The 26408-nt window shown below is 34.4% G+C and overlaps 1 protein-coding gene across 2 annotated transcripts in view; it reads right to left on the bottom strand.

Moving 5' to 3' along the window:
• Positions 1-22514, bottom strand: part of slc37a3 (solute carrier family 37 member 3) — a 77716-nt gene extending 55202 nt beyond the window's left edge. For both annotated transcript variants that reach the window (XM_057855489.1, XM_057855488.1), the window contains exons 1-2: positions 22467-22514; positions 6346-6466 (exon numbers count right to left, since the gene is read on the bottom strand). The gene's annotated coding sequence lies outside the window, so the exon portion shown is untranslated. The remainder of the gene's footprint in view (positions 1-6345; positions 6467-22466) is intronic.
• Between the last annotated feature and the right edge of the window lie 3894 nt (positions 22515-26408).

Here is a 26408-nt window from a genome sequence, read left to right as displayed (position 1 = left end):
TCTAATAATCTTTTTATTCAAAACTAATTAGCAGTAATACACACTAAATCTGGATTTGGAACTAATGTATTGTCTGTCTACACGCGTTGCACAACCGTTTGCTAGCTGTGTTTGATTATGTTTCAGTGCCACTGGAAGAAGTTAAAATGTGACGATTTGTATTTGTTGTCTAATCTGTCCAAATTAATAAATCACAACAACAAAAACATTTACATAAACTTTTGCATTATAAGGTGCAGTAGTAGTAGTGGTTGGGGTTGCGTTATACATCCACTAGATGGTGCTGCGCTAAAGGGAATGTCATGCAATGATTAACCAATATTGATCCAGATGTAAAATGCATCGGATTATAAAGTGGGCTGTCTGCTTTTGAGAAACTTGAAGGATTTTAGGTGCGCTTTATAGTGCGGAAAATACGGTAATAATTTTTGCGGACTATAAATCGTACCAGTAAATGTGTTTTGATGTATACTTTTACATTAAAATATTTTTACGTGTTCGTATTTTTTATGCAAAATTTACATAGAAATGCAGATTATATTTTTTAACATAATAATCTAATCTGTCCAAATTGACCGTATTTTATGGACCATAAAACACACTAGTAAATATATTTTTATGTGTCCTTTTTATAAAAAGACTTTTTACTAGGGCTGTCAAACGATTACAATTTTTAATCGAGTTAATTACATCTTAAAAATTAATTAATCGTAATTAATCGCAATTCAAACCATCGATAAAATATGCCATATTTTTCTGTAAATTATTGTTGGATTGGAAAGATAAGACACAAGATAGATATATACATTCAACATATGGTACATAAGTACTGTATTTGTTTATTATAACGATAAATCAACAAGATGGCATTAACATTATTAACATTCTGTTAAAGCGATCCATGGATAGAAAGACTTGTAGTTCTTAAAAGATAAAATGTTAGTACAAGTTATAGAAATTTTATATTAAAACCCCTCTTAAAGTTTTTGTTTTAATACAATTTGTGAAATTTTCAATCAAAAAATAAACTAGTAGCCCGCCATTATTGATGTCAATAATTACACAATGCTCATGGGTGCTTAAAACCATAAAATCAGTCGCACCCAAGAGCCAGCAGAGGGCGACAAAACTCCAAAAAACACAAGTAACAAGTTGGCATTGCACTGTGCTGTCATTTTGATCTGTTTGAGCGGGGCATGTGCGTTAATTGCGTCAATTATTTGCCCATTAATGCGATAATTTTGACAGCCCTACTTTTTACGTTTATGCAAATGTATTTTTATGCAAAATTTACATAGAAATGCAGATTATATTTTTAACATAATCTAATCCGTCCAAATTGACCGTATTTTGGGGACTATAATTCACACCAGTGTATGTGCTTTTATGTATACTTTTCCATTAAAATGCTTTGACGTCTACGTATAAAGTATTTTTAAGTCAATTTTTACATAAAATTGCAGATTAGATGATATTTTTCAACATAATAATCTAATATGTCCAAATTGACCGTATTTTTGCGGCCTGTAATTCGCACCAGTTAATGTATTTTGATGTATACTTTTCCATAAAAATACCATAAAAAGACTTTTAAGTATACGTAAAAAGTATTATGTCAATTTTTACTCAAAAACGCAGATTAGATGATATTTTTTAACATAATAATCTAATCTGTCCAAATTGACCGTATTTTGCGGACTATAATTCGCACCAGTAAATGTATTTTCATGTATACTTTTTCATCAATATACTTTTCCGTATATGTAAAAAGTATTTTTATGTCAATTTTTACTTAAAAATGCAAATTAGATTATGTTTTTCAACATAATCTAATCGGTCCAAATTGACTGTATTTTGCAGACTTTAATTCACACCAGTATATGTGCTTTTACGTATACTTTTCAATTAAATTTTTTTTATTTTTATGTCAATTTTTACATGAAATTGCAGATTAGATGATATTTTTTGACATAATAATCTAATCCGTCCAAATTGACAGTATTTTGAAGACTATAATTCCCAGCGGTAAAATTATTTTTCTGTATACTTTTCCCCAAAAAATACTTTTACATATACCTAAAAAGTATTTTTAAGCAAAATGCAACATAAAAATACAGATTAGATGAGATTATTTAACATAATAATCTGATCTGTCCAAGTTGACTGTATTTTGCGGACTATAATTCGCACCAGTCAATGTATTTTGATTAATACTTTTCCATAAAAATACTTTTAGGTATACGGAAAAACCATTTTTATGTCAATTTTTACTTTAAAATGCAGATTAAATTATATTTTTTAACATAATCATCTAATCTGTCCAAATTGACCGTATTTTGCGGCCTATAATTCGCACCAGTCAATGTATTTTGATGTATACTTTTCCATAAAAATACCATAAAAAGACTTTTAAGTACACGCAAAAAGTATTCTTATGTCAAATTTTACTTAAAAATGCAGATTAAATGATAATTCTTAATATAATAATCTAATCTGTCCATATTGACTGTATTTTGCGGACTATAATTTGAAACAGTGAATGTGTTTTTATGTCTACTTTTCCATAAAAATATGTTTACGTATATGCAAAAAGTAATTTTAGGTCAATTTTTATTTAAAAACGCAGATTAGATGATATTTTTTTAACATAATAATCTAATCTGTCCAAATTGACCGTATTTAGCGGACTAAAATTCGCACTAGTAAATATGTTTTCATGTATACTTTTTCATCAATACACTTTTACGTATATGTAAAAAGTAATTTTATGTCAATTTTTACTTAAAATGCAAATTAGATTATGTTTTTTAACATAGTAATCTAATCCGTCCAAATTGACCGTATTTTGCGGACTATAATTCGAACCAGTAAATGTGTTTTTATGTCTACTTTTCCATAAAAATATGTTTACATATATGTAAAACGTAATTTTATGTCAATTTTTACTTAAAAACGCAGATTAGATTATATTTTTTTAACATAATAATCTAATCTGTCCAAATTGACCGTATTTTGCGGCCCAAAATTCGCACCAGTAAATATGTTTTTATCTATACTTTTTCATCAATACACTTTTACGTATATGTAAAAAGTATTTTTATGTCAACTTTTACTTAAAAATGCAGATTAGATTGTTTTTTTAACATAATAATCTAATGTATTATTATTATTATTATTGTTATTATTAATATGTCCAAATTGACCGTATTTTGCGGACTATAATTCGCAGCAGTAAATGTATTTTTATGGATACTTATCCATAAAAATACTTTTACGTATGCATAACAAATATATATATATATACATTTTTACATAAAAATACAGATTATAATATTTATCATAATAATCTAATCTGTCCAAATTGACCGTATTTTGCGGACTATAACTCGCACCAGTAAATGTGTTTTTATGTATACTTCCATCAAAATACTTTTAAACATACATAAAAAGTATTTTTTACTGTTGTATTGTCTGTCTACACGTGTTGCACAACCATTTGCTAGCAGTGAAACACTGACTTTGTGGTTTGCCAGGAGTTTTGGCTATGACAGTTATAGTTCCTCATTCTTCAAACCTCAACAGCGGTTTCGCAGCCCCCCGCGTGGTTTATCGACATGACCTCCACCGCGGCCGCGAGTGCAGGCCGCTCACATGTGCCGCATGTGTTCACTCGTTTTGTTTATGGAAATGACGGGGCCGGTTTTTCCACTGAAGCTAAAACAACAAAGTAAACAAATGAAGGTCTTTTTCATAACAGATTTGAATGGTATATTCAGTGGAGTACATGACAATAATAGTCAAATACATACATACTGTACAATCAATTGAAAAATACAACTAAAACTTGGAAAATCCTCCACTAAGAAAATCAAATCAAAAAACAAGTATTAGAAAATGTATTCAAATGAATCAAAAAATTAAAAAGCTGAAAGAAAATCATTAAAGATTTTAAAACAAACAAAAAATAATAATAAAGAAAATTATTTAAGTTAAATATTGATTATAATTATGAAATAATAAAAGTATTTTACTAAAAATGAAATAATACAATTAAAAAAATATATATATATATATAAAATGTATAATTTAAAAAAATATTTTGGGGGGCAAAAACTTAGCAAGAAAATAAATGTAATAAATCTTCCTTTTTGAATTTATATTAGTTCATATTTTAAAACAATCTAGGAAATAATTTCAACATAAATATTGTAAACAAATACAAAATTATAATGAAAATAAAATAAATAATAAATACATTCATATTTTTTGGGCAAATACTGTATTAAAATAAATAAAAACGAAAAAAAAAAGGTAAGAAATCCTTTTATCATTTTTATATCATATTTGAGAATATGTAATTGTTAATTTAAAATAAATATTAAAAATAAATATAAAATTACTGTAACATTGAATAAATAAAATTAAAATTATTATTTAAAATTAATTAATTAATAATTAATAAATCCTTTTTCAAATTTTTTTATGAGTAATAATAAGTATAAAATTACAATATATAATAAATCATACAAAAACTAATAATAATGAATAAATAAATAAATGCATAATATAAAGATATTATTAGAAATAATAATATTTAAAAATATATAACCTAGGAAATTTAAAATATATATTAAAAACAAATATCAAATTATAATGTAAAATAAAATAAATAATAAATATATTAATATGCCAACTTTTCAAAATTAGTTCATATTAAAATATTAAATAAATATATTTAAAATTAAATATTGTTGGGCAAATACTGTATTGAAATAAAAAAATTTTAAAAAGAGAAAATTATGTAATAAATCCTTCTTTTACGATTTTTATATCAAATTTAAAAACATAAATTTTAATGAACTATAAATAAATATTAAAATCCATTTAAAAAAAATCTTATCCATTACATAATTTACAATCAAATAATATTAAAATATTAAATATATACAAATTAGAAACTTTATTATTTTAATTTTTTGGGGCAAATATTGTATTAAAATAAATATAAATTAATCAAGTCTATGAAATTAAGAAATATAAAAATATCAATATAAAAAATAAATAAAAGGGAAAAAACATCCTTGTTTTATAATATTTATGTCTTATTTAAAAATATATATAATATAGGAATATAATTTAATATATATATAAAATTATAATATTATTAAATAAACAAAAATAAATAATTGCTAAAATCGTATTACAATTACAGTGCTTTATTTAAAATTAATGTAAAATATTAAATATAAAAAACAAATATTTTTGGGCAAACACTGCATAAAAATAAATAAAAAGGAAAAAAATTTAATTAACTCAAACTAAATATTAAAACTACATTTACAATTATAATAATTTTAAATACATAAATAGAATAATATTACCATTGCATTATTTAAAATTAATTCATACTAAAATATAATAAAAAAAATATATATATATATATATATGTATACTTATGTATAAATGTAAAAGAACGTTTTTGGGGCAAATACTGTATATAACTAATTCAAAAGGATAATAAGTAATGTAATAAAACCTTTTTTGAATATGTATGATTTAATAGTTAAAATAAATAATTACCAAATTAATGAAAGGAAAAAAAATTGATATAGAATAATCATATAGAAAAATAAATCATACAAAAACTAATATTAATAATCATAAAAAAAAAACAAAAGATATTATTAATAATTTTAGAAAATACCAACAATTTCTAACAAAACATTAAAAAATAAATACTTTCGGGAAAATATTGTATCAAAATAAATAAAAAGGAAATTGAATTTTTATGATTCAAAATGTTGAAGAATAAATATTTTTTGTGATTTATTCTACATGTATTTTTTTATCTTTTCTAAGGATTAGCTGTATTTTCCAAGTGATGCAAATTTAAAAAAAAATTTTATGTACAGTTAGATTTGGACGTCTACTCGTGATAAACTCGCATTTTATCAGTGTTTTTATTGACATTTTCCTCCACTAATACAAAATTCAATTGTTTTGAGAGTCAAGAAGCAGCAAGTCAGGGACACAACTGGCAGCTTGCCCTGTGTTTTTATCCCTAGACATGCTTCGCTTGCTCGTAAAGGCGGTAGTCTTGGGCCAATCGCGACGGCCCAGACAGGGCGGTGTCCTCGGACGCTCACGTGAGGAAGCAGGAAAGCAGGAAAGGGGGGGCAGGGAACACACATTTGCGCTCTTGACATTTCCACTCATCAGCCGCTCGCAGCGCTTTTATGCCCGTGACCATTCATGGACTTTTAATTGTTTCAGTTTATGAACTAATTCACTGCCATTTTAAAGAAATTTGACCAAGAAAAGAAAAAAAAAAAAGTTTCTTCCTACCTTTTTCCAGTCGTTCGTAATCGGCAGTCGGACACAGGTTGGGCTTAAATGGCGCCATCTTCTGGAAGTAGTGGATTTGTGCGGTTGTGTCCGAGCTTGGAATTCACAGTAAAGCTGTCTCCTGTTGAAAAACACAATTAGTGGCAGCCTAAATAATTTTGAGGCATCTGATGTCATTTCATGTTGATTTTCGGTCTTCCTTTCGGGGCATTTACGGATCACTTTCTGTTTATTTTGGGTTACTGATATGGAAGTGACTCAAGAATGTCCACAACGTGAATTAAAATGAATATTACAAATATGACGAATTAATAAATATAAATAAAATAATCTAAAAATATTGAATATGACAAATTTAAAAAATATATTTTTTGGGGGAAAAATATTGTGTAAAAATAAATAAATGTCATATTTATAAAGCTATAATCTAGGAAATTCAAAATAAATATTAAAAATAAGTATAAAATTATTGAATGTAAATAAAATAAATACAATAATATAAAAAAATATATTATTTAAAATTTATATTAAAAAATATTTAAATAAAATTAAGAAATATTTTTTATCAAAGACTAAAAATCAAAAAAGGAAACAAATTGTAATAAATTATATTTAAAAATATATAATTTTTAATTAATTTAAAATAAATAAAGTAAATATAAAATAATGTTAAATACATAAAAATAAATCATAAATAAAATAATATTACTATTACATTATTTAAAGAATAATTAATATAAAAAAATTACATATACATATCAGGGGTCGCGTTAACCGAATATTTTCCGTCGTTGACCGGTTTTTTAAAACGGTGACGGAAAAAACTGAAGTCCATCCGTCATTTTGACAGGTTCCAATTCACACCCACAGGGTGGCAAGTGAGCATATTAATTAGCTATTGTCTCTCTTGATGCATGACGTCGTTGGCCTTACTCGGAAAAATGTTAAGGCAACTGAGTGTTTGCCTTGCACGGCCAGACTGTTCTCCCTGTATTTTTCAAACACTGAGACAAAAGTCTGGGACACAGCCTCTCGAGAAGGTACAAAATCAATCGACAAATCAGATTTGTTTATTTGCGTGACGTGTTCTTCACGAGCAACGTCACTCTTGCGTGCCGAAAGTCGTGTCTAGAACAACACGGATGGCGAATGGGAGGGCCGAGAATATGTTCCAATCCGCGGTAAATTCAGTTTTAAATAAGCTAAAACACAACGAGTCATTGACAAGTCTGTCTCTCGCTAGTCATGTTGAATAAACTCCGTTCTCCTCATATGTTTACTTCCGCGCGCAAGTCCCTCGTCCTGCCCTTGTCACTTTGCTAGCGGCACGTCTGCCCGTCGCTGATTGGTGAACTCCGCTGTCTGTTTGCCTCTTGTGCCTAAGTGTAGAAAAGGCTACAAAGTTATGTGATTGTTTGCTTAAGATGTTCACAGTTGCTCGTTCAATGCCTTCAGCATCATGATTCCCACATTTGGCTGACGTAAATAGGTGAAAAGTTGGATTGCGCATGCACCGTACCAGAATGCGGATGTCAATAGTAAGAAAGTCACGTGTGGATGCACGACATGAGCGTGCGTCCAATTGTGTGTTTGTTCATTGCTGTGCGTAAATGCAAAGTGAGTATCACAAGCAGCATTCATATTTACGTAGACAATTTGTTATGATTACCTTTTGCTGTTGTTATGATAGTTCGTCCGATTGTTTTGCGTGGTAGTCCGTTAGCGTGTTGCTATGCTGCGATTCTAAAATAGCGACAAGTTGCGGCATAGCGGACCGGAAGTAGAGTGAATCCGCCTTCACAATAAGTGCCCGAAACCGGAAGTGCTTAGCTGGAGCGTAGAAAATAGTTCAAGCTTAACTTCGAATGTTCCATCTACATGTTTAAATGTAAGTTGAATTTAAGCAATGTATATTTATTTATTGTTTCTTTTCATGTCTTTTGCACAGATAAACCACACACACAGATACACACATATATACCCACAAACACCTACTCAAGAATATAACCATTTCCACATCTACATGGACAGTTGGGATGAATGGACTGTATAAAGTTGATTTAAGAGGATTTGCATTAAAGAAAAAGGAGAAATCCAGCCACCTGTCCAAGTGCCGTGATTGCCTCTACTTTGAGTGGGCCTTAAGTGGTGTTTGGCCAACACACTGACGTGAACACAGCTAAAATCGACCTGAATCAGCGAGAATCCAGTTTTCTCCACTCCATTAAGCTTATTCGGACAGAATATTAATTAAAAATGAATGAAAACTAAATACTATAGAATATGTCATTATTATCATTTTAAAAAAGGAAGTGACTGGTAAAAATAGATTATGACCGGATTTTTATGACACTGTCAGTCAAAATGACAGACAACGAAAAAGTCTAGCGCAACCTCTGATACATATGTATATATATTAAAAATCAAGAAATATTTTTGGGCAAATACTGCATTTAAAATAAATAAAAAGGGGGAAAAAAGGGATGAAATCATTGTATAATTTTCATATATTTAAAAATATATAACTTTTAATTGACTAAATTTTTAAAATAATATAAAAATATTAAATATAGAAATTTTTTAAAAATATTTCGGGGCAAATACTGTCTAAAAATAAATCAATTTCATATATACAAATCTATAATCTAGGAAATTAATTTAAAATATTAAAACCAAATATATATTTATAATGTAAAATAAAATAAATAATAAATACAATAATATTAAAATTATATTATTTAAAATTAATATTAAATATATATATCTAAAATTAAGAAATATTTTTGGGCAAAATGCTGTATTAAAATAAATAAAAGGGGAAAAAAATGAATCGCTTTATAATTTTTTAAATCACTTTTCAAAATACATTATTTTTAAATAATTTAAAATAAATATTAAAAATAAATATAAAATTTAAATAATATTAAGTGAATAAAAATAAATAATGAATAAAATAAGATGACCATTAAATTTTTTTAAATAATTCATATTAACAAATTAAACATATATATATCGATAAATATTTTCGGGCAAATACTGCATTTAAAATAAATAAAAAGGAAAAATAATGGAACAAATTCTTTTATAATTTTCATATTTAAAAATATAAATAGATATATTCAAAATAAATATAAAATTATCATAATACTGAATAAATAATTCAGCCTTTTTGATATTTTGTCACACCCCTAACAATAATATGAAAGAGGTCAAAGGTCACAGAGGTCAAAAAAGGAATTTCACGATAATTAGGCTAATTAAGTCAAGTCAAATATGAAGGGCAAGTAATAGGATGAGAAGACAAATGGTGAAAGGCCACTAAGGCAAAAAAAAAAAAAAGGCGAATATTAGAATTTGTCTGCTTTGTTCTGCTCTCCGAGTGCTCCTTTAGCTAATTTTTTTCTCCGACAAATCGATGAAGTCATGTCTAAATCAAGGCGATGAGCTGTTTTTGGCATGACTTCACTCACTTTGAAGAGCTTCCAGAAGCGAGAAGAAGTAGATTTCTTTCCCCCGGTGTGACCTCAAGCTTCCAGTGGCTTCTCCGTGTTTTAATAAAAAGAACTTAACGCCGAACCCGCTCACCTTCACTTTGGTAGTTACTCGACACCCTCAGTTTGACGTACGGCCTTCCGAATGTTTACCTTTGTAATAAAACTACTGAAATGTACGTGAGAGTTTAATGATTTCCTTTAATGACGCTGCCAAAATATATCTGCTATTATTTTTACAGTGGCTCATTAGCCTTCGTTAACAGCCAATAATTTAAAAGAATACGTTAGGGAAAGCTTGGTGAACATTTCGATGCTACACTAAAGGTCATGGAGGAACATTTGTGGGGTGTTTAATAGTAGGGTCGTCATAAATGTGAAATCATTGCCATAGAATTGAATAGAATTGGCGGACTTATAGAGCAAAAGTCCGCTAGCTTAAATGCTATAATATGTAAACTTTTTTTTTTTTTTTTTTACAATGCTCTTAAAAAATGGTTCAAACACATATTCCCACAACAAAACAGCTAAATATACCTGTAAACTAAATTACGAATGCATTAAAAAAAAAAAAAAAAAAATTAGCTTATGTTGGTCTGAACAGGGAGCAGCTGGATTCACCCAGGTGAAATGAGTTACGTCATATTCACTGTTGCCACTAGAGCGCAGTGTATCCACCCAAATCAATAAAACTAAATGCAAAGGACCTAAGTACAACAAAAGAACAATTGGCTAACTAGCATAGCAAAGGTCTGCTAGCTTAAATGTGATAAAATGCTAACTTTTTTTTTACAATGCTCTAAACAAATGGTTCAACAACATATACCCACAAAAAAACAGCTAAATAAACCTTTAAACTAAATATTAAATGCATAAAAAAATCTGAACTTATGTTGGTCTGAACAGGGAGCAGCTGGAGTCAGCCATGTGAAAGGAGTTATGTCATATTTACTGTTGCCACTTGAGGGTAGTGAATCCACCTCAATCAATAAAACTAAATGCAAAGGACCTAAGTACAACAAAAAAACAATTGGGTAACTAGCATAGCGAAGGTCTGCTAGCTTAAATGTGATAAAATGCTAACTTTTTTTTACAATGCTCTAAACAAATGGTTCAACAACATATACCCACAAAAAACAGCTAAATAAACCTTTAAACTAAATATTAAATGCATAAAAAAATCTGAACTTATGTTGGTCTGAACAGGGAGCAGCTGGAGTCAGCCATGTGAAAGGAGTTATGTCATATTTACTGTTGCCACTTGAGGGTAGTGAATCCACCTCAATCAATAAAACTAAATGCAAAGGACCTAAGTACAACAAAAGAATCGGCTTACTAGCATAGCAAAGGTCTGCTAGCTGAAATGCAATAAAATGCTAACTTTTTTTTTTTTTACAATGCTCTTAACAAATGGTTCAAACACATAAATAAACAAAAGTTCGGCTAAATATTCCAATAAACTAAATTACGAATGCATGAAAAAACATGAGCTTATGTTGGACTGAACAGGGAGCAGCTGGATTCAGCCATGTGAAATGAGTTATGTCATATTAACTGTTGCCACTGGAGGGCAGTGTATCCACCCAAATCAATAAAACTAATTACAAAAAATCTAAATCCAACAAAAGAACAATTGGCTAACTAGCATAGCAAAAGTCTGCTAGCTTAAATGCTATAACATACAAACTTTTTTGTTTTTTTACAATGCTCTTCACAAGTGGTTCAAACACATATTTCTACAAAAACACGTCCAAATATACCTATAAACTAAATTACAAATGCATAAAAAAAAACATGAGCTTATGTTGGTCTGAACAGGGAGCAGCTGGATTCAGCCATGTGAAATGAGTTATGTCATATTTACTGTTGCCACTTGAGGGCAGTGAATCCACCCAAATCAATAAAACTAAATGCAAAGGATCTATGTACAACAAAAGAACAATTTGGCTAACTAGCATAGCAAAAGTCCGCTAGCTTAAATGCTATGAAATGCTAACTTTTTTGTTTTTTTACAATGCTCTTAACAAATGGTTCAAAAACATATTCCCACAAAAAAACGGCTAAACATACCTATAAACTAAATTACAAATGCATTAAAAAACATTAGCTCAAACAAAAACTTATGTTGGTCTGAACAGGGAGCAGCTTGATTCAGCCATGTGCAATGAGTTATGTCATATTTACTGTTGCCACTAGAGGGAAGTGTATCCACCCAAATCAATAAAGCTAAATGCAAAGAATCGAAGTAAAACAAAAGAACAATTGGCTAACTAGCATAGCAAAAGTCTGCTAACTTAAATGCTATAAAATGCAAACTTTGTTTTTTTTACAATGCTCTTCACAAATGCTTTTAACACATATTCCCACACAAAAAAACGGCCAGATATACCTATAAACTAAATTACGAATGCATAAATAAAGTGCACTTTTGTTGGTCTTAACAGGGAGCAGCTGGATTCAGCCATGTGAAATGAGTTATGTCATATTCACTGTTGCCACTAGAGGGCAGTGTATCCACCCAAATCAATTAAACTAAATGCAAAGAATCCAAGTACAACAAAAGAACAATTGGCTAACTAGCGTAGCAAAACTCTCCTAGCTTAAATGCTATAAAATGCTAACTTTGTGTTTTTTTACAATGCTCTTAAGAAATGGTTCAACACTACAAAAATAAATTATGAACGCAAAAAAACAAAAAAACAAGCTTATGTTGGTCTGAACAGGGAGCAGCTGGATTCAGCCATGTGAAATGAGTTCAAACTAAATGCAAACACTTTCAAAACAAACCATTACAATGCCACTTCAATTAGACGAATACTCAAAGCAGCAAATTTAATCCGAATCGTTTTTCTAATCGAATTACTAAAGTCAATCGATTAATCGTTGCAGCAATACAAGAGAACTTCTCATACGTCGACCAAGTTTCATGTTGAGGATTGAAACTCGCGTTTTACGACCCCAGGAAGCGTCCAAAGTTGTCTACTTTAAACCAAAATGGCTGACTTACTGTATCTTGGTCTTTAGATTTTTCAATTTTTCTATATCATTTAATGTTGATCAACAAAAACAGCTTCGGGGTTGACATTTTCCTTTCAATGAAGACTTATTCATTTCAGTTTTTCAGGAAATACCCCTCAAAATGAATGAGTACATTTGGTGTTCTTTTGCCTGGAAGCGCTAAAGTCTAAAATGTACATATTTTTCACCCCAATCTCATGATCTGACATTAACAAACAAGTAAACCCCACATGCTGTGCCATCCGACCTTCACCTGCTGCTCATACCCATTCACATGACGCATCCCCGCCGCTTTTAACAAGCTCCACGCTTGGCAGACCTCAGACATAACAGGTTTAATATCTCGCATTTCCAGATTAAATCAATACCGCGCCTTGTCAAACTCACCTGATTGTCACGCCTCAAATGGCGACGAGCGTCACGCATACAATGGGGCAAATAAGTATTTAGTCAACCACTAATTGTGCAAGTTCTCCTACTTGAAAAGATTAGAGAGGCCTGTAATTGTCAACATGGTTAAACTTCAACCATGAGAGACAATGTGGAAAAAAAAAAAAGAAAATCACATTGTTTGATTTTTAAAGAATTTATTTCCAAATTAGAGTGAAAAATAAGTATTTGGTCAATACCAAAAGTTCATCTCAATACATTGCTATGTACCCTTTGTTGGCAATAACGGAGGCCAAACGTTTTCTATAAATCTTCACAAGCTTTTCAAACACTGTTGCTGGTATTTTGGCCCATGCCTCCATGCAGATCTCCTCTAGAGCAGTGATGTTTTGGGGCTGTCGTTGGGCAACATGGACTTTCAACTACCTCCACAGATTTTCTACGGGAATGAGATCTGGAGACTGGCAAGGCCACTCCAGGATCTTGAAATGCTTCTTACGAAGCCACTCCTTTGTTGCCTTGCCTGTGTGTTTGGGACCATTGTCATGCTGAAAGACCCAGCCACGTCTCATCTTCAATGCCCTTGCTGATGGAAGATACATGGCCCCATTCCTTCCTTCCTTCCTTTACACAGATCAGTCGTCCTGGTCCCTTTGCAGAAAAACAGCCCCAAAGCATGATGTTTCCACCCCCATGCTTCACAGTGGGTATGGTGTTCTTCGGATGCAATTCAGTATTCTTTCTCCTCCAAACACGAGAACCTGTGTTTCTACCAAAAAGTTCTATTTTGGTTTCATCTGACCATAACACATTCTCCCAGTCCTCTTCTGGATCATCCAAATAATCTCTAGCGAACCGCAGATGGGCCTGGACGTGTACTTTCTTCAGCAGGGGGACACGTCTGGCAGTGCAGGATTTGAGTTCCTGGCGGCGCATTGTGTTACTGATAGTAGCCTTTGTTACTGTGGTCCCAGCTCTCTGTAGGTCATTCACTAGGTCCCCCCGTGTGGTTCTGGGAATTTTGCTCACCGTTTTTGTTATCATTTTGACGCCACGCGGTGAGATCTTGCGTGGAGCCCCAGATCGAGGGAGATTATCATGTCTTCCATTTTCTAATAATTGCTCCCACAGTTGATTTCTTTACACCAAGCGTTTTAGCTATTGCAGATTCAGTCTTCCCAGCCTGGTGCAGGTCTACAATTTTGTCTCTGGTGTCCTTGGACAGCTCTTTGGTCTTGGCCATAGTAGAGTTTGGAGTGTGACTGACTGATTGAAGTTGTGGACAGGTGTCTTTTATACCGATAATGAGTTAAAACAGGTGCCATTAATACAGGTAACGAGTGGAGCCTCATTAGACCTCGTTAGAAGAAGTTAGACCTCTTTGACAGCCAGAAATCTTGTTTGTTTGTAGGTGCCCAAATACGTATTTTCCACTAAAATTCGTAAATAAATTCTTTAAAAATCAAACAATGTGATTTTCTGTTTTTTTTTACCCATGTTGACAATTACATGCCTCTCTAATCTTTTCAAGTAGGAGAACTTGCACAATTGGTGGTTGACTAAATACGTATTTGCCCCACTGTATACACTGCCCTTTAGTTACAACAGTGAATATGAATGAGCTCATTTCAGATGGATGAACCCAGCTGCTCCTTGTTAAGACCAACATAAGCTCATATCTTTTTATGCATTCGTAATTTAGTTTTTAGGTATATTTAGCAAGGTTTTTTTTGTGGGAAAATGTGTTTGAACGATTTATCAAGAGCACTGTAAAACAACACTCGCATTTTATAGCATTTAAGCTGGCAGACTTTTGCTATGCTAGTTAGCCAATTGTTCTTTTGTTGGACTTAGATCCTTTGCATTTAGCTTTATTGATTGGGGTGGATACACTGCCCTCGAGTTGCAACAGTGAATATGACAGAACTCATTTCACATGGCTGAATACAGCTGCTCCCTGTTAAGACCAACATAAAATATAGTTGTTGTTTTTTTTTTTACTGCATTCGTAATTTAGTTCATATGTATATTTAGTTGTTTTTTTTCCGGGAACATGTGTTTAAATGATTTGTCGAGAGTATTATAAAAAACAAAACAAAAAAAAGTTTTCATTTTATAGCATTTAAGCTAGCGTACTTTTGCTATGCTAGTTAGCCAATAGTTCTTTTGTTGTACCTGGATCCTATGCATTTATTTTTATTGATTGGGGTGGATAAACTGGGAACTTGGAACTGTGAATATGACATAACTCATTTCACATGGCTGAAACCAGCTGCTCCTTGTTATGACCAACATAAACTAATGTTTTTAATGCATTTGTAGTTTAGTTCATATGTACATTTTGTTTTTTGTGGGAACATGTGTTAAAATTATTTGTTGAGAGTATTGTAAAAAACAAAACAAAAAAAAAGTTATCATTTCATAGCATTTATGCTAGCGTACTTTTGCTATGCTCGTTAGCCAATTGTTCTTTTGTTGTACTTAGATCCTTTGCATTTAGTTTTATTGATTGGGGTGGATACACTGCCCTCTAGTTGCAACACTGAATATGACATAACTCATTTCACATGGCTGAATTCAGCTGCTCCCTGTCCAGACCAACATAAGCTAAGTTTTTGTTTGAGCTAATGTTTTCATAATTTAGTGCCAGCTAGCATTTTATAGCATTTAAGCTAGATGACTTTTACTATGCTAGTTAGCCAATTGTTCTTTTGCTGTACTTAGATCCTTTGCATTTAGTTTTATTGATTGGGGTGGGTAAACTGCCCTGTAGTTGCAACAGTGAAAATGACTTAACTCATTTGACATGGCTGAATCCAGCTGATCCATGTTAAGACCAACTTAAGGTCTTTTTTTTTGGTGCATTCTTAAATTAGTTTATAACTATATTCAGGTGGTTTTTGTGGGAACATGTGTTTGAACGATTTGTTAAGGGCACTGTAAAACAAAGCTAGCAGTCTATAGCATTTAAGCTAGCGGACTTTTGTGATGCGAGTTAGCCAATTGTTTTTTTGTTGTTGTACCTAGATCCTTTGCATTTAGTTTTATTGATTGGGGTGGATACACTGCCCTTGAGCTGCAACAGTGAATATGACATAACTCATTTCACACGGCTGAATCCAGCTGCTTCCTGTTAAGACCAACATAAAATAATGGGTTTTTTTTACTGCATTTGGGATTTAGTTCATAGGCATATTTAGTTTTTTTTTTTTTTTTTTTTTTTCGGGAACATGTTTTTCAATGATTTGTAAAGAGTCTTATAAAAAACAAAACAAAACAAAAAAAGTTATTATTTTATAGCACTTAAGCTAGCGTACTTTTGCAATGCTAGTTACCCAATTGTTCTTTTGTTGTACTTAGATCCTTTGCATTTAGTTTTATTGATTGGGGTGGATACACTGCCCTCGAGTTGCAACAGTGAATATGACAAAACTCATTTCACATGGCTGAATTCAGCTGCTCCCTGTTCAGAACAACATAAGCTAAATTTTTGTTTCACCAAATGTTTTTTTTTAATGCATTCGTGATTTAGTTTTTTTTTTTTTTATGGCAGTGCGTGTTTAAAGTACTTGTTAAGAGTATTGTTCAAAAACAAAACAAAACAAAAAAAAGTTATCATCTTATAGCATTCAAGCTAGCGGACTTTGGCTATGCAAGTTAGCCGATTGTTCTTTTGTTGTACTTAGATTAATGCTGTTTTAGGCTAAAATCAGGCATTTTAATTTGCTTTTGGATGAAAGTGCATTCTGCATTGTTTAAAGAATCACTAGGGGAATTTTATTTTGTATTATAAAATTTAATGCTCTTTTGAAAGGACAATCTTTGCAACCCTTTGTTTTACATCTCCCCCCAAAAAATCTGCATCGCATTAATTGTTCCAAATCCGATGACTCGATTATTTGAACTAACTAGTTGATAGATTAATCAACTACTAAAATAATCGATAGCTACAGCCCTGACATATATTTTTCCAGGTCCTCATTATGCCAATGTCACTGTGTTGCTTTCTTCGTTTGGACTTTTGTTGACTGGATGTTCTGTCCATCAATTATCTGGCGCGTTAATTCATTTTTGATAGTCAGGGGACAACGGCACATTGGCAGATCATTTCCGCGGTACATTTGACCATCACTCGCGGCACAGACGCAGTACCAGTAGATGACATCCCTTGAAATGTGCCTGCAAATATTGATTTCCCCACGCTAATTTTAGCCTCCGACGCACCGGCGGGAAACAAACAGCGCGGACAAAAATGTGTAGAATTTCCTCTTTTTGTTGGAGTTGACTTGGCTCAGCAGGTGCTCGCTCGGAATCAGAATACACACGTTTTAGTGTGAATTTGGAAAAAGGTTAGCCCATATTTGTGGCGTTTACGTACCGTGCAAAGTGTGTAAGTCAGCGGCATTTATCCCACAGCTATGTGTGCAGCTTCCATCATACTTTTGCATCTTATTAGCAGCGGTAACAGCGTATTTGTTTATTTTTATACATAGCCATGCAAAAGTCCCCTTGACATGCTGTAGGTATTCATCACATTTTATTTTTAGCCTAGCGAAAACAAAGCGCGGTTTGTAGTTTGTAGGCCTCAGGATGGATCCTGATGTCTTACGATCGTTTTTAAAAAAAGCAACACGAACCTATGATGATCATGTTTAGCACCAAAATAAAGCTTTCTGATTCCAAAATACAGTAAAGCCTAAAGGTCCCCATTTTGACAAAGCAGTTTTTGTGTGTGTGTATGTGATTCAAATGAAGCTATCAATAACTAAAATTGGAGCGTGAGACAAGGCAAAAAAAGCAAAATGTCATTATCAAAAAGGTTGACCTGGCTTATATGTGGCCCAACTAGCCAGTTACACATATACAGTAAAGCCTATAGGTCCCCATTTTGTCAAATCAGTTCTTGTGTGTGTGTGTGTGTGTGTGTGTGTGTGTAATTCAAATTAAGCTATCAATAACCAAAACCTGAGAGTAAAATAAGGCAACAATAGCGAAATATGATCAAAACAGTTCACCCGGCTTATGTATACAGTGGTATGAAAAAGTATCTGAACCTTTTGGAATTTGTCACATTTCTGCATAAAATCACCATTAAATGCGTGCTGATCTCCGTCAAAATCAAACAGATGAAAAAACAGTGTCTGCTTGAACTAAAACCACCCAAACATTTCTAGGTTTTCATATTTTAATGACATAAGGGAGAAAAAATAAGAGAACCCTCTGCCTAAGGAGACTTAAAGAGCAACTGAAACAAAATTTTCCCCAACATTTTAAGTCAGGTGTGAGCCCAATCACTGACGAGTGGTTCAAAGCTGCACTGCCCACTATAAAACACACACCTGGTAAGAAATGTCTTAATGAGAAGTATTGTCTGATGTGCATCATGGCTGGGTTAAAAGAGCTGTCTGAAGACATGCGATCAAGGATTGTTGATTTGTATAAAGCTGGGAAAGGATCCAAAACTATCTCTAAAAGTCTCGTTGTTCATCAATCGACAGTCAGAGAAGTTGTCTACAAATGGAGAAAGTTTGACACAGTTGCTTCTCTCCCCAGGAGTGGCTGTCCACCAAAGATGACGCCAAGAGTTCGGTGCAGAATACTCATAGAGGTAAAAAAGAACCCTAGAGTGTCTGGCAAGACTTACAGAAATCACTGGCACAGTCCAGTATCTGTGCACACATCAACTTTATGTAAAACTATGGCCAAGAATGGTGTTCATGGGAGGACTCCACGGTGGAAGCCACTGCTGTCTAAAAACAACATGGTTGCTCCTTTAATGTTCGCAAAAAGGTACTTGGACACTCCACAGAAATTTTGGCAAAATATTTTGTGGACTGATGAAACCAAGGATAAATTGTTTGGGATAACACAGAAAAATGGAATAGCTCACCAACATCAATACCTCATCCCCACCGTGAAGCATGGTGGAGGGAGCATCATAATGTGGGGCTGTTTTGCTACCTCAGAGCCTGGACAACTTTCAATCATTAATGGAAGAATGAATTCAAAAGGACATTTAGCAGGAAAATCTGAGGCCACTTGTCAGTCAGTTGAAGCTAAAAAGAGGATGGACGCTGCAACAAGACAATGACCCAAAACACAGAAGTCAATCAACTTCAGAATGAATTCAGAAGAACAAAATACACGTTCTCGAGTGCCCAAGTCAAAGTCCAGACTTGAACCTCATTGAGATGCTGTGGCATGACCTAAAGACAGCGATTCATGCCAAACATCCCAGAATTCTGACTGAACTACAGCAGTTTTGTAGAGAAGAATGGGCCAAGATTAGTCCTAATTGATGTGCTGGACTGATCTGCAGCTACAACAAGCGTCTGGTTGAAGTTATTACTGCCAAAGGGGGGCGACAAAATGATAAATGTAATGGTTCTCTTACTTACCACCCCGTCATTGTTTGCCAACTATCCTCATTAAAATATGAAAACCTATAAATCTTTGGGTGGTTTTAGTAAACAGGCATGAAAATGGGTCAGGGGTTAAAAAGGTGAGAAGGGTGTGGAGGAAATATGTTTCAGTACACTGTACACCCCAACAAAATATTGAGCTCTGTCGACCCACACTGTGTTTCAGCAGGGCCGTGCAGAGACCGGTGGAGGGGCGGGTGCTCGTAGATCAAAAGGAGCACATGAACAAGTATTTAATACACCTTAAAACAACGTAACTTCAATTTTAACCAGCTTTAGATAATAATTGGCTGCGACTGTGACATACTTTAATTGGGAGGGGGCAACAGTGAATACAAATCAAAACTGTCATCAACACTTTCTGGCTGTGACTCAGTCAGTCTGCCTCTTTTCTTCCTTCAACCTCTGCATCAAAACTTCCTTCCTCAACTTGTTCATCTGAGAACAAACCACATCAGATGGTCACTGAGCCACCAACAGCAGTTTTCTTAAAACTATTATTTCATTATTATCCATACTTAACAACTCTAGCACCTAATGATTAATAAAGCAATGACATAAAAATCTTATAGAAAAATAACATTGTAATTGTGTTTATAATTGTATTTAATACCCGACTATCCTTGCAAACTTGTTCTTACCAGGTCTGCTATTCACCCAGCTGATGAGGTATCCACTGCCTTTAGCAGCCTCATCTAACTCCTTTTTTTTATCCCTCAATCTCCCTTCCCTACGACGCATGTCTATGTAATGAAATATAAATATTTTTTAAAAAAGACTCCCCGGTGGCTTTTAGTTTTAAAGCTTTCGTAATTTCTTTCTCTCTCAATAACGATTTGTGTTTTTATTATTCAATCAAAAAACAAAGTTACCTCTATCAAAAACAACGTTGCTTCAATCAAAATACAGTATATACTTTTAATCCCCAAAAAGTGACTTCAAGAAAAAAAAATGTTTTTGATTGCAAAAATAAATTTGAGACAAAAAAAGCATTTGAAAACTATTTTTCTTGATTGAAACAAATTTTTCCATTGAAGTAATGTTGTTTTGCATTTGGGCCACATTTTGGCTAGGACATTTGTGTCTTTATTATTCAATCAAAGAAGTTGCTTCAAACAAAAAAATATATATAAAAAGAAAAACTTTGCACATGTGTCAGTCACCGTTTACCAAAGCCTGAGAGGGTTTGAGTAGACTCACTATGAAGCATTTAATAAAGCCAAGCATTTTCTTACTACTTTATTCTTGTTTAAAAATAATTCGGTGGGGCAGTAACATGTTTACAACTTATCATAATTCTTACATTTTGAAGTGCTTGAAAACCATTCATAAATGATACTTTGGTGAAAAAAGTGAAAAAACATGTCTTATATATATATGTATCTTTTTCCAATGTAAAATCTGAATAAATGCATTGAACACGCTCAAAAAAATGGGGGGGGGGGGGCGCTACTTCGCGGTTTTCACTTATTGCGGCGGGTTCTGGTCCCCATTAACCGCGAAAAACGAGGGATCCCTATATTTCTGAAAAGCTTGAAGAAGCAGGACTCATTCCCACCACTCGTCGGGCCTGTGTTGTGCCGACACCGGCCATCAGCTCAAATCCAAGCCGAAAATAACGCGTCTCCGGCGGACGACGGGAGCGATGTGAGGCGCCCCCTCCATCCGAGAGCATGCCGCTTAATTTGACTCAACAGTGTGTTTCTTCGTTTGTATTACCGCTAAATACACAAGCTTGACGCCAATTTAACGGGAGCTATTTTTTTCATGGGAGATTTGGCTAGCTCTGGCAGTGTTCAACGCAAGCTGCAACGAATGGCAGTAACTTTTTTATATCGCAAAATGTGAAAACGATTGAAACCATTACTCACCAACTTCAATCTGCTGGCAAATACAGGCAAGTGTGTATGCTGCGCTCTGGTCTGCCCCGGTGTGGATAAGGCCTGCTTTTTGTTTTCGCAGCTTTGCAATGCAACGAAAGGCTCTCCATGCACTCCATGTACAGTAAGGAGTGCGCGCGTTTGGAATAATGGAACGCAGCTTGGGCCGATGATTGGTTCTCGTCAGCGAAGCATCTAGAAGGATTTGCTGACTGTGCTCTTAAGTGCTCAGTTTACGTACTAAGTTAATCACATGATGATGATAATAATAATAATTAAATAAAACCTCCCGAGCCCCCCCTCCTCCCAAAAAGAATTTCTCCTCGGATCTACGCAATTCACGTAGGTCGCCCTTTTTGACTTCAAAACGGCGAATTTTGCCGAAAGGTGAGAGATTTTCATGCCTGAGTAAAAGCAGACCCTGTTTTTTCATCTGTGTGATTTTGACAAAGATCAGCTCACATTTGATGATTTTACACAGAAATGTGAGAAAGTCCAAAAGGTTCAGTTACTTTTTCATACCACTGTATGCGTCCAAACTATCCAGTTACACATATACAGTAAAGCCTATAGGTCCCCATTTTGTCAAAGGAAGTCTTGTATGTGTGTGCAATTCAAATGAAGCTATCAATACTGAAAACCTGAGAGGGAAACAAGGCAACAAAAGTGAAATATGATCAAAAAGGTTCACCCGTCTTACATGTGGCTCAACTATCCAGTTACACAAGGAGGAAGATGTTTTAAAACCTCAAATAACACCTCATCTATTGTCTGTAATGAAATGTTGATTGTTGAGTTTTCTAATTGCCCGGCAACATTTGATGCACACACACCCTAACTGAATCACATGCATGAAACCTGATGTGAACATACAATTTTAACATAAAACAAGAAGGAAATATAAAACAGGATGTACTCACAGGCTTCTGAATGGACATCGAATGAGGACCAGGGCAGGGATGTCATACCTGAAACACGCATCAAAGTGAATAATTGACATTCAATATTCAACTAGGACCTACAAAAAAATGTTTGCCCAATTTAGCTTGCAATGGCAGTGAATGAGCATTTTTACGTTGATACTTAATGTATTGAAATTGTTGTATTAGCTGACTATACGTGTTGCACAGCCATTTATAGGCAGTGATTACGTTTCAAAATCTTTGAAATCCAACTCTTAATTTGACTGGAGTTGTCAAAATCCTGTGTTGCCGACATGAACTTTCATCTGCAAGCGTGCGCAATGTGATCCCAGTGACATTTGTCACACAAAAGCAACACCCAAGCGATAAACTGCCACATTCTTGACCCGGTGACACACGCCAAACGAGTGAAAGCGACATCCCCGACACGCTTTCTCAGCAAACCTTGAAATGATGACGCCGTCATGTAATGTGGTTCTATTTTAAAGAGAATTCCCCTTTAAATTTGAATAGATTGAAGTGTTCTCTTTAGGCTTGCTTGTTTTGAAACACACACGGTAAGATTTTGTTTTTGGCAATAGAATATGCAATGTTGCTTTAGCCTTTAAAGCAGGGGTGGGCAAACCGGTCCTCAAGGGCCGTAGTGGGTCCTGGTCTTTGCTCCAACTGATCCAGCAAGGACAGTTTGACCAATGATGTTTCTGCTGAAACAAGAAGCACCTGCCTGTGATCAACTGATTGCGCTTACAAGACACCAGATTGGTAAAAAGGTTTCCTCTTAATGGGTTGGAACAGAAACCCGCACCCACTGCGGCCCTTTGTGGAATAGTTTGCCCACCCTTGCTTTAAAGGTCTGATCATCACACACTAAATGTAACTCCTAGCATTAGCACAGTATTTACGTTCGGAATTAACATTAGGCTAATGTTAACGGGGGCGCATCCTCTTAAAACTTTCAATTTTTTTTACATGCAGTTCGCGGCGTCCAGTTGGGTATTATGAATTGAAAATAGAGTACCGTAATTTTTGCAGTATAAGGCGCACCTGACTATAAGCTGCCACCCACCAAATGTGACACCAAAACGGCATTTGTCATTGATAAGCCGCACTGGACTATAAGCCGCAGCTGTCCTCACTGTATTATGGGATACTTACACTAAAAAATATAAACTGTTAACAGTTTATTTGATAGCAGTATCATATGACTGTCATAAGACCAAATGAACCACCATGAAGCTTTGAACCAATTGGTTGTAAAGCTTCATTGCTTCAAGAAGCTTCGTTTGGCCATCATTCTTCCCTTGGGCGAGACAGTCTACCTCTGCTGTCAACACTGTTGTTGTCCAACGTGCCTCCTAATATGGTGGCAGCGGCATCATACAGTAAGACCAAAAACCACCATGAAGCTTTGAACCAATTGGTTGCAAAGCTTCATTGCTTCAAGAAGCTTCATTTGGCCATTACTGCTCCCTTGGGCAAGACAGTCTACCTCTGCTGTCAACACTGTTGTTGTCCAACGTGCCTCCTAACATGGTGGCAGCGACATCATAACACCAAATGAACCACCATTAAGATCTGAACCAATTGGTTGCAAAGCTTCATTGCTTCAAGAAGCTTCATTTGGCCATCACTGCTCCCTTGGGCGCGACAGTCTATCTCTGCTATCAACAGTGTTGGCATCCAACATGCCTCCTAACATGGTGGCAGCGACATCATAACACCAAATGAATCACCATTAAGATCTGAACAAATTCGTTGCGAAGCTTCATTGCTTCAAGATGCTTCATTTGGCCATCACTGCTCCCTTGGGGGAGACAGTCTACCTCTGCTGTCAACACTGTTGTTGTCCAACGTGCCTCCTAACATGGTGGCAGCGGAATCATAAACTAAGACCAAATGAACCACCAAGAAGCTTTGAACCAATTGGTTGCAAAGCTTCATTGCTTCAAGAAGCTTTGTTTGGCCATTATTCTTCCATTGGGCGAGACAGTCTACCTCTGCTGTCAACAGTGTTGGCATCCAACATGCCTCCTAACATGGTGGCAGCGACATCATAACACCAAATGAACCACCATTAAGATCTGAACCAATTCGTTGCGAAGCTTCATTGCTTCAAGAAGCTTCATTTGGCCATCACTGCTCCCTTGGGCGAGACAGTCTACCTCTGCTGTCAACACTGTTGTCGTCCAACATGCCCCCTAACGTGGTAAGAAGTTAGGTAACATGGCGGCATCATACAGTATGACCAAATGAACCACCATGAAGCTTTGAACCAATTGGTTGCAAAGCTTCATTGCTTCAAGAAGCTTTATTTGGCTATCACTGCTCCCTTGGGGAAGACAACCTCTTCTGCCACCTGCTGGCAAAACTGTTGTCATCCAACATGCTTCCTAGCATGCATTGCGGCGCTCCAGATGTAAATAACAATCAAAATTCATGTTTTGTGCTAATTATTTCTTCAGTTACTGTTCCAGTTTTTTCATTAATTTTTAGTTATGGTATTTGGGAACATTTTATTTGACTTAAGACTGTCATTAGACAATCATAATTATGAAATGACACTGTCATGAGCATTAATGAATGTTTTGAGTGTCATCCGGCAAATTATCTCACTTTTGAATGGATGTAAAAGACCCCAGCTGGAAATAAATGGAGTTAGTAACATATTTTGCTGGATTATTATGGTTTTATGACAGTCTTATGACACCGCTATCAAATAAAGTGTTACCAAATACCATAAGAAGCAATTAATGAAACAACTGGAACAGTAACTGAAGACATAATTCGCACAGAATATAAATTTTGATTGTTATTTACATCTGTTGCGCTGCAATGCATGCAAGGAGGGACGTGTTGCCTATTAACCCAAATACATCAACAAATAATGAACAAAAAAAGTAGCGGCTTATCGTCCGAAAATTATGGTACTTCTTTCCTGCTGAGTGTGTATTACCACAAAGTTGGCGTTGTCCTTCTAGATGCTACATCATGTGCTCTTCTATCAATGTTCATTTGAAATTATTGGAAAACTTTTTGAACTAAAACTTCCAATTTTACAGTCGAAAACATTTTGAATAAACGTCAACAAAAACTAGTGTCACGTAACATAACATGGCGTAACGCAGCATGAAATAGCGTAGCGTAACATAACATCACAATTCAACATAGCTAACATATCGCAAGGTAAACTAAAATAGCGTAAGGAAAGCTAACGTCACGTAAGACTACATAGTGTACCGCAAGGCAACATAGCGTAGCATAAGGCAACATAGCGCAGCGTAAGGTAAGGTCACCAATGCTGCAGCTCAACCGAAGGCACCAAGTTTACTCCGAGAGGGGAGGAGCGATACTCGGAACAAGGTAAAATTTAGTTAACGTAGCGCTAATAAATAAGATTAACATTACTGTACCTTGCTAACGTAGCAGCCTTGCGAAGGGCTAGGTTTTTATTAATTATGACTACTGTCGATGCGTGGCTAAAGTGTCTTTCATAGAGGCTTTAATAACTGTCAATTTTAGCTCAGTAGGCATTGATGAATACAACACCAAGTAGCACTGGTGCCTTGAACCAAATGGAAATTTATTGAAACACCTAACTTTTAAGTGATGTGTGTTATCAAGCGTCATGACATTTTTTGCTAAGATATAAGATTTTTTGAGTGACAGCAGTGAATTTGTCACATCCGAGATGCAAATGCAGTTTTCAACAATGTACAACAATTTGAGGGACATTTCGGGGACACGTCCTGTTGCATGGCTGTCACTGGCATGGACTTACATGGATGCCAGTTGAATGTCAATGGGCCGTAATGGTAATTTTTGTCGTTGGGCAACACGGACTTTCAACTCCCTCCACAGATTTTCTATGGGGTTGAGATCTGGAGACTGGCTAGGCCACTCCAGGACCTTGAAATGCTTCTTACGAAGCCACTCCTTTGT

The sequence above is a fragment of the Corythoichthys intestinalis genome, chromosome 13, assembly GCF_030265065.1.
Source record: "Corythoichthys intestinalis isolate RoL2023-P3 chromosome 13, ASM3026506v1, whole genome shotgun sequence".
NCBI classification, from domain to species: domain Eukaryota; kingdom Metazoa; phylum Chordata; class Actinopteri; order Syngnathiformes; family Syngnathidae; genus Corythoichthys; species Corythoichthys intestinalis.
Note: the sequence above shows the minus strand (reverse complement) of the source record. Positions and strands in the feature narration are given on the sequence as shown.